Below are 12,034 nucleotides of genomic sequence, written 5' to 3'. Positions count from 1 at the left end.
TACAACTAGAAAAAAGTAATTTCCTTTTTGAATGGCAGTTCCAAAAAAACGTACTTCAATGTCAAAAAAGCGTATTCGTAAAAATATTTGGAAGAAAAAGACTTATTTTTCCATAGTACAATCTTATTCTTTAGTAAAATCAAGATCATTTTCGAGCGGTAATGAGCATCCAAAACCAAAGGGTTTTTCTGGGCAACAAACAAATAATAAGATTTTGGAATAATATGAATTGACTTATCAAAAAAGAATTCCAATTATTTAATAATTTGGATTCTTCTTTGAATGTACTTTTATGTGTCGAATTACTCGGTACAATATTCTTAGAACAAAAAACCCCTCTTATCTTATATATACAAGAAAAAAAAAGTTTTGTTTGGTATACTGTGTGCTAAGTATTCTTTTCCTATCAATGAACTTTTCATAATTTTCCTAATAGAATCCTCATATTCTATTAGGAAAATTATGAAAAGTGGAGTATTCTTACAATAGGACTTACAACTTCCACCTATCTTCTCCAAAATCATAAGGTTAGTAAATCTTATTAATAAGAGCATAAAGACTTTCATTCTAGAAATTTTTAAAAAATCCAAAAAGCCTTTTCTATTTATCCATTTTATTTTAATTTCATCATTAAATAGAAACCCTTTTGGATTTTTTTCATTGTATTGAAAGAATTTTCAAAATGTAAAGGGGAAATTAATTAGAAAAAATTAGTTCTATAATTGCAAGTTAGAAAAAAGAAGTTCCAACTCTTTCAAGCAGTGTTTGTGTTTCTATTGGGCAAAGCAAGAGTTTATTGTAAAAAAAAAAAATGGAAACGATACTACCAAACGAAGTCTATTTTAATGAAAACTCTAATGTTCCTAAATTTTATGGACTTTCCCAATATCGACGATTCCCAAGATAATAGCTATTATTCTTTTAAGTTACCTATTATTTGAAGTTAGCCGCCATGGTGAAATTGGTAGACACGCTGCTCTTAGGAAGCAGTGCTCAAGCATCTCGGTTCGAATCCGAGTGGCGGCATTCTTGAAAAAGAATACAATAGATTAGAAATCAATTCGAAATTTACAATTTTGTAATGGGACCTTCCCCTTATGCTATTTGCAACTTTAGAACATATACTAACTCATATCTCTTTCTCAACGATTTCAATTGTGATTACGATTCATTTTATAACCTTATTAGTTCGTGAACTTGGAGGATTACGCGATTCGTCAGAAAAAGGAATGATAGTTACTTTTTTCTCTATAACAGGATTCTTAGTTTCTCGTTGGGCTTCCTCGGGACATTTTCCATTAAGTAATTTATATGAGTCATTGATCTTCCTTTCATGGGCCCTGTATATTCTTCATACCATTCCTAAAATACAGAACTCTAAAAATGATTTAAGCACAATAACTACGCCAAGTACTATTTTAACGCAAGGCTTTGCCACATCGGGTCTTTTAACTGAAATGCATCAATCCACGATACTAGTACCTGCTCTACAATCTCAGTGGTTAATGATGCATGTCAGTATGATGTTATTAAGCTATGCAACTCTTTTGTGCGGATCCTTATTATCTGCCGCTATTCTAATCATTAGATTTCGAAATAATTTCCATTTCTTTTCTAAAAAGAAAAAAAATGTTTTAAATAAAACATTTTTCTTTAGTGATATTAAATATTTTTATGCAAAAAGAAGTGCTTTAAAAAGAACCTCTGTCCCTTCATTTCCAAATTATTACAAATATCAATTAACGGAGCGTTTGGATTCTTGGAGTTATCGTGTCATTAGCCTAGGATTTACCCTTTTAACCGTAGGTATTCTTTGTGGAGCAGTAAGGGCTAATGAGGCCTGGGGATCCTATTGGAATTGGGATCCTAAGGAAACTTGGGCATTTATTACTTGGACCATATTCGCAATTTATTTACATAGTAGAACAAATCCAAATTGGAAGGGTACGAATTCTGCACTTATAGCTTTGATAGGATTTCTTATAATTTGGATTTGTTATTTTGGTATAAATCTATTAGGAATAGGCTTACATAGTTATGGTTCGTTTACATTAACACCTAAATGATTACATAAAATAAAACCTTCATGAAATGAAGGTTTTTACTTTTATGTTTTATTTGAGAACCCCTTGAACGCCTTATCAAAGGGTTCTCAAAAATTCGAGATAGATCTAATTATACTTTTTTACTTATTTCTGCATTATATACTTTTTTACTTATTTCTGCATTAATAGAGCAGACGAGTAAAAAAAAGCAAACCTATTTAGGATAATAATTGGATAAGAGAGCCTCTACCCTGTCAACGGATAGGGAGAGAACAAAATCTGGATAAATACCAATTCCTATTACTGGTAAAAAGATACAGATTAAAATAAAGAGTTCTCGTGGTCCAGAATCCACAAAATTTGCGTTTGGAACATTAAATAGCTTGTATCCATAGAACATCTGGCGTAACATAGATAATAAATAAATAGGAGTTAATATCATTCCAATTGCCATTACAAAAGTAATTAGTGTTTTTGGCATTAACAGAAATTTTGGACTAGTAATTAGTCCAAAAAATACTACTAATTCTGCGACAAAACCACTCATTCCTGGTAAGGCAAGAGAAGCCATTGAAAAGCTACTAAACATGGTAAAAATTTTAGGCATTGGGATAGATATTCCCCCCAGTTCTTCGAGATAAACAAGACGCATTCTATCAGAAGCGGTTCCTGCCAAGAAAAAAAGTGTAGCACCAATAAATCCATGGGATAATATTTGTAAAATAGCTCCATTGAGTCCAATGTTGGTTATGGAACCAATTCCTATAATTATGAAACCCATGTGAGATACAGAGGAATAAGCTATTCTTTTTTTGAAATTTCGTTGACCAAGAGAAGTTGAAGCTGCATAGATTATTTGGATCGCTCCTATTATTACTAACCAGGGCGAAAATAGATAATGAGCATGAGGTAACAATTCCATGTTGATCCGAATCAATCCATATGCTCCCATCTTTAATAATATTCCCGCTAAAAGCATACATGTACTATAATGTGCTTCCCCATGGGTATCTGGTAACCACGTATGTAGGGGTATAATCGGCAATTTGACAGCATAAGCAATAAGGAAGCCAAAATATAAAAGTATTTCCAAGGTTGCAGGGTATGATTGATTAATTAATCTTTCCAAATCTAATCCTGGTTCGTTGGAACCATATAAGCCCATACCCAGAACTCCGATTAAGAAAAAAATGGAACCGCCTGCAGTATACAAAATAAACTTTGTAGCTGAATATAGACGCCTCTTCCCCCCCCACATGGATAAAAGTAAGTAAACAGGAATTAATTCTAACTCCCACATGATAAAAAAAAGTAAAAGGTCTCGCGAAGAAAATAATCCTATTTGACCACTATACATTGCGAGCATCAGGAAATAGAATAATCGCGAATTCCGTGTAATTGGCCAAGCTGCTAAAGTAGCTAAAGTAGTGATAAATCCTGTCAATAAAATAGATCCTAATGAAAGTCCATCGATTCCCAATCTCCAGTGGAAATCGAAGACATCTATCCATTTATAATCCTCCTTTAATTGGATTAAGGGATCCTCCAGTTGGAAATGATAACAGAACGCATAAGTCATTAGAAGGAATTCTAATAAACAAATAGATATAGTATACCACCTAACGACTTTGTTTCCCTTATGAGGTAAAAAGAAAATTAATGAACCTGCAAATATCGGCAAAACAACAAGTATTGTTAACCAAGGAAAATAACTCATGATAAAGTGATAAAGACAAGATACGTTTTGACCAGAAAAGCCCGTGCTCGATTATTTCGAGCACAGGCTTCTTCGGTAAAGAGGAATCAGACGATTCGAGTGAAGTTTTTTGTAACGTATCAATAAGATAGAGCCATGCTACGTGTTGTTTCAGGCCCTAAATAAACGCGGACACTTAAAAAATCTGTCGGGCAGGCAGATTCACATCTCTTACAACCCACACAATCTTCGGTTCTCGGCGCGGAAGCAATTTGCTTGGCTTTACATCCATCCCAGGGTATCATTTCTAATACATCTGTTGGACAAGCTCGTACACATTGAGTGCATCCTATACATGTATCGTAAATTTTTACGGAATGTGACATTGGATCTATAAATTTTTCTTTTCAACATAAAATTTTTCGATCTGGTAAAAATGAAATTAGTACTATAATGAGTCATATGTATTGTAGACACCAGACGAAGCAATGGTTTATCCAAACTTCAAAAAAAAAAATCTATTTTTTAATCTGTTTGTGAGAAAGCGTGAAGAGAGCCAAGAGACTTTAATTTTGGATTTCAACAATAAATAAGAAATAAGAAAGAATTTTACGAATTGTACAGACGAATTCGAATTAGCCAATAAATTGGCTATCGTCTTTTCAATATAAATTATTGCAATATTCAAATTGCAATATCAATGAATTACAAATACAAAAATTCATTTAAGTGAAAAAGAATACTATGCAATAATCTACTAAAAAAAATGGATATTCTCAAATAATACTAAGAAAATAGTATTGATTTCTATTTATTTTAATATGTGCGCCTTTGTTTAGAGGATTCTATGTCTAATTATTCAAAAGTCTAATTATTCAATAAATTAGATTGATTGATACGAGTGGATTTCCTATTACGATGGATGGAAGAAAGAATGGATAGTCCAATAGCGGCTTCAGCAGCTGCAAGGGCTATAACAAAAATTGCGAAAATATCTCCTTTTAATTGGCGACTATCAAATAGATCAGAAAATGTTACGAGATTTAGATTAATTGAATTCAGTATAAGTTCAAGACATATTAGAGCTCTAACCATGTTTCGGCTTGTGATCAATCCATAGATACCAATCGAAAATAAATAGACACTCAAAAAAAGTACATGCTCAAACATCATTAACTAACTCCTTATCAATCTCGATTCATTTCAATATGAGGGCAAGAATTGAACCGATTCAATTAATTACAATAGAACAATTACACAACAAAAGAAAAAAAAAAAAAAAAAAAAGGAGGTATTTGTTGGCAGTAGATGGATTTTACTAAATCAAAATTGTGATTCTTTAGTTATTTATTTTAGATTTGCAATTCTTATAATTTGTACTTTTTCTAAGTTTTCTTATTGCCGAGCCATAGTAATTGCACCTATTAAAGAAACTAGAAGAATTATGGAAATGAGTTCAAACGGAAGATAAAAATCGGTTGCTAAATGAATTCCAATTTGTTGAACATTATTTATGAGACCCTGTTCTACTATTTGGTTTGATCTTGTAGTCCAAAGAATTCCATACCACGACGTATCTGGGATAGTAGTCATTAGTGAAAAAACAATAGTTATACAAACGAGTGAAGTGAACCCATCTCCAATAGTCCAATAATTCTTATCTTTAGACCATTCTGAGCCATTTACGAACATTACAGCGAATATGATCAAGACATTTATGGCTCCCACATAAATAAGAAGTTGTGCGACAGCTACAAAGTAGGAATTTAATAAAAAATAGAATAAGGATATACAAACAAGAACTAATCCCAGCGAAAAGGCAGAATAAATGGGGTTGGTAAGTAATACTACTCCTAGACCCCCTAGTAGAAGAACAAATCCCCCAAATAGCATAAGAATCTCATGTATTGGTCCAGGTAAATCCATTATGGATAAAAAGAAATTAATAGTATAAAATTTTTCATGAACTGACTAAAACTAAAGGATTCAAGGAAGGAAAAAAGGATTAGGGTATTTTTTTGTGTATAAACTTATAGTTATAAATTATATTATATCACGAAAATCTAGTCTGATTTAAAATAAGAAATAATTTCCAATAAGCAGTAGTTTTTCGTTTTTCTTTATAGTTTAATTTTAAAGTTTAATAAAGAATTATTAGATTTTTATAACAGAAAGACAAAATCAAAGTTTAGTAATCAGTAATCGTTCTTGAATTCGAAGATTTTTCTTTGTTTATTTTACTTTCAGACGAATTCCTAATTGTTTGAATTGTGTAATCTCCCATTATGGAGATTGGTAACCGACTTAAAGCAATTTGATTGTAATTCAATTCATGACGATCATAGGTAGAAAGTTCATATTCTTCAGTCATTGATAAACAGCTTGTTGGACAGTACTCAACACAATTGCCACAAAATATACAAACTCCGAAATCAATACTATAATTAAGCAATTGTTTTCTTTTAATATCCTTTTCAAATCTCCAATCCACAACGGGTAAATCTATCGGACATACGCGAACACATACTTCACAAGCAATACATTTATCAAATTCAAAGTGGATTCGCCCTCGGAAACGCTCTGGTGTAATTGATTTTTCATAAGGGTAGTGAATCGTTATAGGTAAACGATTTGTGTGGGATAAGGTAGTTATGAAACTTTGACCTATGTACCTTGTAGCACGTATTGTTTGTTGACCATAACTCATGAACCCAGTTACCATAGGGAACATATTCATTCTAAATATCTATGAAAAAGATATGTTTCTTTCTCTTGTTTGAGAGAGCTTTTGTGTTGAAAATATTCTTACTATTATTGTATTATCTTATTTATAGTGAAACAAGTTGAGAAGAGGTTGTTAATAAGAGATTGCCCAGGGAAATAGGTAAAAGAAATTTCCATCCAAGATTTAATAACTGATCCATTCTCATCCTCGGTAAAGTCCATCTTATTGTGATAGAAATGAAGAGAAATAAATAAGCTTTAGTTAATGTAATAAATATACCCATTGTCATTTCCAAAATTCCAACTGCTTTATTCATTTGGAAAAAATCAAAAAAGGATATATAGGGAATAGATAAATTCCACCCGCCCAAGTAGAGAACTGTTACAAATAAAGAAGAAACTAATAAATTTAGGTAAGAAACAAGATAAAATAAACCATATTTGATACCGGAATATTCAGTTTGGTAACCTGCTACTAATTCTTCCTCCGCTTCTGGTAAATCAAAGGGTAATCTTTCACATTCTGCCAAAGAAGAAATTAAAAAAACCAGAAAACCTATAGGCTGACGCCAAATATTCCATCCAAAAAAACCGTATTTTGACTGTGCTTCAACTATATCAACTGTACTTGAACTGTTAGATAATCATAGTCGGTGATAACATCACAGTTCCCACCGCTATTTCAAAACCGTACATGAAACCTTAGCTTCATACGGCTTCTCTATGATCAGAAAAAGGAAAGGACTGTTTTGTTCCTAGCCCCGGGGGCGTAGATAGAATTAGATAAAATAAAATAGATTTGAAAGTCCTAAATTAGACCAAAGGAATTCCGTCTGCTAGAATAAGAAAAAGCGCTTCCGAATTGATCTCATCCTTTATAATATAATGAAAATTTTTCTTTGTTCAGTAATAACTTAATCTTGGAATAAAACACTTGTTACTTGTTATAGGAATTCAATTAATAAATGGAAAGAGTTGGGTATTAGTTCATGAGCAATTCTGCATGAATATGGATAGAGGAAGGAAATAATGAAAATTTTTTCTAGTGCACTCCATATCTTTTTTACTATTCTTCTTTCCCCAGGGAGGGGGTATTTAAAAAGAAAAAATGGATAAAGGGTTAATTCGTTCTTGATAGCCATTTCCTTAACAAGTGAATGGGAACATACTCTGGATCGGAATCCGAAGAAAGTACTACTTGATAATTTCTACAAATTGCAAGTCCTTATTATGATTCCTTTTATGGGCAAAAATCTCTAATGTTTTAGATTTTCCATTACTAATCCTTTATGTACTTTAGTGTTCCTAACCCTTCACTAACTTTTGGTGGATTCTTCTTATGGATTATTAAGTTATAGTAATAACTAGGAGTATTCTAGTAATGGAATTCCATATCGTGAATCCTTTATTCTTGGCCGCTTCAAGATATGATGACTAATTAAAAAATATCAACCTTGGGATAAAGAGTTTACACTGCTTATGTTTACTTCCACTTTTTTCTTGTACGTAGGAAATGAGATTTTTTCTTTTTACTACAAATTTATAAGCTGTTTTGTTTCACTCATATAGCTATCTAGTTTAACTTACCAACCCAAATACTAAATAAGAAAAGGAATATAAATAGTTAATGGATTTTATAGGAAAAAGATCTATTTTAACGAATCACACGTAGAGATATTGCTAGCACACAAAAAGTTAATGGTATTTCATAACTAATGGATTGAGCAGCAGCTCGTAGACCGCCTGAAAAAGAATATTTATTATTTGAGCTATATCCTGCCATAAGAAGACCAATAGGAGCTATACTTGAAATGGCAATCCATAAAAAAACACCAATACTAAGATCGGCTAAAACAAAATGATATCCCAAAGGGATAACTAAAAAACTTAATAAAACTGATATGACTGCTATAGAGGGTCCAATGCTAAATAAAGAAATATCTCCTCGGGATGGCAGAATATCTTCTTTAAAAAGTAGCTTAGTCCCATCTGCTATAGCTTGAAGCAGGCCCAGGGGGCCAGCATATTCAGGACCAATACGTTGTTGTATCGACGCAGATATTTCTCTTTCTAACCACACAATTACGAGTACCTCTATTGTTATTCCCAAAAGGAGGGTCAAAATGGGTAGAATCGATATCAGTCCATAGACTTCTTTTAATAATTCCAATTTCGAAAAAGAATTGATAGTTTCTACCTCTACCCTATCTATTATCATTTCAACGATCAACTTCCCCCATAATGATATCTATACTACCTAATATCGTCATGATATCAGCCAATTTCATTTTTTTAACTAGCTGAGGAAGAATTTGCAAATTAATAAACCCGGGTGGACGGATTTTCCATCTCCAGGGGAAAAGGCTATCATCTCCTACTAGATAAATCCCTAATTCACCTTTTGGGGCTTCTACTCTTACATAAAGCTCTTGTCTTGACAATTCAAAATTGGGCGAAGGTTTTTTACCAAGAAATTTATACTCAAAATCATTCCATTCAGAATTATTTTCTTTCTTAAAGCGTCGGACTTCTAAATTTTCATAAGGTCCTCCAGGAATTTTTTCTACAGCTTGTTGAATTATTTTGATGGATTCCCTCATTTCACCAATTCGTACTAAATAGCGAGCTAACGAATCCCCTTCTTTTTGCCATTGGACTTTCCAATCAAATTGGTTGTAAGACTCATAAGGATCTACTTTACGAAGATCCCATTGTATTCCAGAAGCTCGTAACATCGGTCCCGATAAGCCCCAATTTACTGCTTCTTCTCCGCTAATAAAACCTACTCCTTCAACTCGCTCTAAAAAAATTGGATTCTGTGTAATAAGTTGTTGATATTCAACAACTCCGCGTAAAAAATAATCACAGAAATCTAAACATTTATCGATCCATCCATAAGGTAGATCGGCGGCTACTCCTCCGATGCGAAAGTAATTGTGCATCATTCGCATACCTGTAGCAGCTTCAAATAGATCATATATTAATTCTCTCTCTCTAAAAATATAGAAAAAAGGAGTCTGTGCGCCGAGATCCGCCATAAAAGGTCCAAGCCATAGCAAGTGAGAAGCTATCCGGCTTAATTCTAACATAATTACCCTAATATAGCTGGCTCTTTGTGGTATTTGAATATTCTCCAAGAATTCTGGTGCATTTACTGTTATTGCTTCTGTAAACATAGTAGCTAAATAATCCCACCTTGTTACATAAGGTAAGTATTGTATAATAGTTCGGTTTTCCGCGATTTTTTCCATTCCTCTGTGTAAATACCCTAATATGGGTTCACAATCAATAACATCCTCACCATCGAGAGTAACGATCAGTCGAAGAACACCATGCATTGATGGGTGTTGAGGGCCCATATTGACTATCATGAGATCTTTTCTTGTAAGCGGTAGACTCATATCCTTTCTTCCTTAATTCATTATTCCATGAAAATGGATTATTCCATGAATTCCTCAAAGCGAGGCTCATCAAAATGAAAAATCTAAGACTACTATAAGACTACTAAAAAAATAATAAAACAAGAAAAAAATTTGAACGATTAAATTACTGCTCCCGAATATTCAACTGACCGATTAATTTCTTATAACGTACTCTATTTTTCTTTGCCAAATAAGCCAGCAAACGTCGACGTTTTCCCAAAAGTCTTCGTAGACCTCTTTCCGATGAAAAATCTTTTTTGTGTAATTCCAAATGTGAAGCAAGTCTCCGTATCTTATTGGTGAAACTGAATACTTGAAATTCAACAGAACCCCTGTTTTCTTCTTTTTCTTCTTTAACCATAAATCCAAAAATTTTTCTACCTCCTTTCTTTTTCATGTATTTTTCTGATCAGGAAAAATACAAAATTATGTCAGTTATTTTGAAGTTATTCTAATCTCGTACACACACAAATTTGCAATTATTCATCTACTACTGGAATTTGGATTTATTTTATCGATGCAAATTGGATTTGGATAGAAGGGTACATTCTTTCTAATATTTTAGATAGAAGAAATGTTTCTTCTATCTAAAATATTAGAAAGAATTTTGCTGATTTATTTATTGCTATATGCAATTTATGGAATTGATACACCATTTAATTGATATCATTTAGCAAAATGAAACACAGCATATGCATCCATCTTTTGGCTCGAGAATTTCACGGGATAGAGATATGGTATAAGAAATAGACTATTAAGTAACTCTAAATGAATTGTGGATACATCTGTATCCTTAACATACTGAAACGATTGTCATTATTCGTATCAAACCAATAGCGATTCATACAAGCTAAATCTTCTAATCAATGGTGGGCCAATAATGAATTTTTTTGCATATGTATTAAGACGCTTGGCCTGATTTCGAAATTGTCCAGAGTTTTATATGTTGTTTTCATTGCAAAATGATGGGTCTCCTTCCATAACTTTCCAATTACGAGTACGAGAATTGAAAGACATGAAAATTCTCAATTCTCTACGGCGTCTAGTAGATAGAAACAAGAAAATCAGAAGAATCTTTCTCTCTATTCACTATCATTCCGCGTCTTCGACTTCTATTAGTTTCTTTTCTTCTTTAATGCAATAGCTATAGTTTGATATAAGAATCCATTTCTCAAAGTAATGGAAACCATTCTCTTATAGGAAATGGTTCGAAAATCGCTATTCCACCTTTTAGGTATCGTGAAAAGTGATACCTGTGAAGATCGTGCATTTCAGTCAAATTCAGATCCGTTTTTCGAGTCCATGATATAATATAACCAAATTGGATAGATCTTCCACCTGTTTAGCTAAGAAAGAATAGATACAGAGGTGGATAATAGATCGATATGAAGATCATGAGCTGCCCCATAATGAAATCGCCAGTAGTCGCGAATATCTCCTTCTTCCCTAATCCAAGATTGGAGAAAGAAGATCTAAGAGGGACCTATGGAGAATGTAGTCAGAAATCCATAATAGAGTCCGACCACAACGACCGAATTAATTATCCTCATCGAGAAACTTAGACTACTAAATAGAAAAGATTTGAAAATCATGGCATGGGTCTCCTTTTTTTCTTTCTTTAGAGTTTTCTATATGCACAATTTCTCGATGTTTCGATGAGAATTTCTTGACTTTCCATATATAGAAAGAGATAGACTATAAATGACATCTCTTATGTCAATAAGACCAAAGGGATGGATATTAAATGATAGGAAGTGCTAGGAAGTGAAATAGAATGAAATAGAGCCACTTTGGGCTTCCCTATGAAATGAGGCATGGAACGGAGCCACTACGAAGAAATTATGGGAGTTACGAAAGAAGCTTCGGACTCATATTGTTCATGGGTTGAGAGCGGGAGTTGAACTCTAGGAGGTCGAATCCCCCCTTGTTCCTCAGTAGCTCAGTGGTAGAGCGGTCGGCTGTTAACTGACTGGTCGTAGGTTCGAATCCTACTTGGGGAGATTTTATTCATTCTTTAATGTAAGAATTTTAATGTAAGAATAAAGAATTGAATTAAAGGGCTTGCTTTGACCCTTAGGAGTAGGTAACCCGTTCGCTATCCTTGTTTCTATTTCTATTGCATTCTATCTCATCGTATCACATTCTGT

The sequence above is a fragment of the Triticum urartu genome, unplaced genomic scaffold (assembly GCF_056163025.1).
Source record: "Triticum urartu cultivar PI428250 unplaced genomic scaffold, HENAU_Tu73 scaffold462, whole genome shotgun sequence".
NCBI classification, from domain to species: domain Eukaryota; kingdom Viridiplantae; phylum Streptophyta; class Magnoliopsida; order Poales; family Poaceae; genus Triticum; species Triticum urartu.
The sequence above is the reverse complement of the archived record's forward strand: the minus strand, read 5'-3'. Positions refer to the sequence as shown.